Consider the following 3,199-nt stretch of genomic DNA (forward strand, 5'->3'; position numbering starts at 1 on the left):
CTGTCTTGTGTGTTTAAGCTGTCATTCATCCCTGCAAAGTAGAAGCTCACACGTGAGGAAGGGTGACTGACACAGGCCACTGGGAGGGGCTATCTGGAGTAAAGTTCTCAGTTCTAGGACATAGCCCCAGGGGCTTGTTTGTGTTTCCTGATCTTCCTCAACTTCCATGCCTGGTTGATAAGGGCAGGCTAATTTTAGTCTGAGCCAGAAGTTGGGAAGTTGCATAGAGAGACACAAACACTGAGTAACATCCTGGCTCAGAACTTCTGGTGTGGCTCTGTATGGAGGAGGTTATTGGAGATGTTTTATTTTCTTTCCCACCCTACACACTCTTTGGATTTTTGAGACAGGGTTTCTCTATGTAGCCCTGGATGTCTTGGAACTCACTTTGTAGACCAGGCTAGCCTTGAATTCAAGAGATCTACCTGCCTCTGCCTCCCAAGTGCTGGTATTAAAAGGTGTCCACTACCACCACCTTGCAAGATGTTCTATTTCCTGGGTAATAGTTTGTTTTAATCTGTGTATTCTCCACATTTCAATCTAATCCTTTTTAAAGACATGGACTCATATAGCCCAGGCTAGCCTCAAACTTAGCATTCTTGAGCTGAGGGTAACCTGGAACTCCAGATCTACCTGGGATTAGGGGCATGTATCATCACATCTGGTTTTGGGTTGCCTTTTAAAATCTAGAGATCTTGGCAACCACATGTATGAGATACTGATAGACTTTGACTGCCTTCACTGTGGTTCCATTTGAAGCCAAGGTCATGAACTTCTGAGCCAAAGAGATCAACCCACCAAGAACAGGTCTAAATCTTCCTCAGTTGGTGGAACAAACTGTTGGCTCCAAGCTTGTTCCCTAAGTATCCCTTATTTATCTGGATCAGGCTGGATGTGGAGCCTTTGGGAGGCAACTGTTCCTCAGTCTCTTAAGGCAGCTTTCTGTATGTTACCAACTGGCAGGGCCAAACAATTAAAGGTGGGCTGAGCTGGGCTGAGATTTCGTATGACGTGTTCATCTTCCATTGGCTCCCCCATCAGTAGCATTGGTTTTTCTGCTCCTAGAAGTAGATTGGCAAGAGGCAGTAAGTAATTATTAGTCCCTGGCTCGGGACCATGCTGCAATATTATATATGCATAGAAGGCTTGCCCGAGTCGCCATTTTTTCCAAGTGATGTACACTTGAAAGAACCCCTAATCCCAAGGATCCACGGATATGTGCTCCAAGTTAACTCTAGTTTAAGGGTAATTGACATTATGGCCCACTGGTCAGAATAAAGGATTATGGGGATTTACTGGAGATCCCATTTCATTGTGAGCCCCAGGACACTGACCTGTATATGCACATCCCTATTCCATGGTTTATATCCCCACTTCCTGAGTGTTCCTAGGGTCAGGGAGAATCATTCCAAACCTCTCCTGGTTTATGTGTGTCCCTAAGGGTTCATGTGTTGAGATTTTAATTCCCACTATGAGATACGAAGAGGGAAGAAATTTAATCTGACCATGATGCTTAGAGGTAGGACGTTTGGGGCAGGGGGTGACTGGGATTAGATAGGGACATCAGTGTAGAACTGTGTGATCTAGTCCTGGTGGCTTTATAAGAAGAAAGGAGACCTGAGTGCAGGCACACATGAGCTCCCTTGTCTGTCGCCTTCCTTGCACCATTTTGAAATGACTAGAAAAGTTATCACCAGATCCTGCCCCCTTGACCTTAAATTAGAACTGTGAGCCAAAATATTCATCTGGGAGTAGGGGGAGAGAGGGTCTCACTGTCCCCCTAGTTGACCTGCAACTTACTCTGTATACCAGGCTGGCCTTGAACTCAAGGCCACCCTGGTTCTGCCTCCCAAGTGCTGAGATTAAAGGCAAGCACAAGTATGCCCTGCTAAACATATTTCCTTTATAGGGAAGGTTGTAAGCATCAAGTATTTCATTCTAGTATCAGAATGGACTATTACTGTCTATCAAAATACTAAATAAAAAGGGAATTTATTTTTGGATAATTATAGAGATTAGCTCAACCATCAGAGGCTATAAAGATACAAATGTAATTCCTGATATCTCCTAATGTACAGTGTACTTCCTGTTTATCAATGAGAAAGATTTGCAGGTCTTAGAGCACGTCAGAGTCAGTAGCAAAACTAAATCTTGAAGTGACTAGCATTGCAGCTGTTATTTTGAAAATACCTTCTTTCTTGGAGCAAGTCTGATAAGTAACTTCTAGTCTAGCAACTTCACTTTGATCCATTTTGATTTGCACAGCCTATCAGCAGAGACAGGATTACCTTTATAAGTCTGTCGCAAGATTTATCCATGAAGACATGTAATGTTACACTGAATCATGAGATGGGACATTAGTTCACTACACTTATGCAAAGCAAGAAGCACCATACTTTAGATGCTCTGGTAAGATGCAAGTATGCCAGAGATTGGATTCCAAGTCTCATAGAAGCAAAGGCACTCAATACTGTAATCAATAAATAGTAAATACTGATAAAAACTCGAATAGAAACAATATAGAGACTTAGCAAAAATCACCAGGGTTGCAAGGGTCTAAGTACTGAGGTAGCACCTCTAGTGTGAAGGACAAATTGCTACACCCCATCTCTTCTACAACAAGACAGGCATGGTACTGCTGGCTGTGGTGGTACATTCCTGTAATATATGTAGTAGGAAGGCTGCAGCAGGAGAATTGAATTTGAAGCTAGCCTGGACTATGTAGTTTCAGGTTAGGCCAGCTTGGGTTACACCTAAGGTAAGACCCTGTTTTAAAAAGGAAAGCGGGAAAGAGAAGAAAGAAGAAAGAGAATGGAAAAGAAAGTGAGGAAAAGGGATGGAGGAGAGAACCTTGTGTTGTCCGATTTCTGAGACGGCATATAATAGACAGACTTCTTTATCAGTGGACCTGAGAAGCTGGCCATCCAAAGTCAGCCTCTAGGACAGTGGTTCTCAACCTTCCTGATACTGCAACCCTTTAATACAGTTCATCATGTAGAACATACAGTTCTAGAATTAGTGTGAGCAGTTCCCCTACTCTGTACCTTAAAATACCCTGTTCCTAGACAATGTTCCTACCAGTCTGCCTCTTTGCCATAGTGGAGCATTATTGTTCAATGATCTGACAATGAAAAGATGGTTGGTAGTGCACATCTTCAACCCCAGCACTCGGGAGGCAGAGGCAGGTGAATCTGAGTTT

This window comes from Arvicanthis niloticus, chromosome 22 (genome assembly GCF_011762505.2).
Source record: "Arvicanthis niloticus isolate mArvNil1 chromosome 22, mArvNil1.pat.X, whole genome shotgun sequence".
In the NCBI taxonomy this organism is placed as follows: domain Eukaryota; kingdom Metazoa; phylum Chordata; class Mammalia; order Rodentia; family Muridae; genus Arvicanthis; species Arvicanthis niloticus.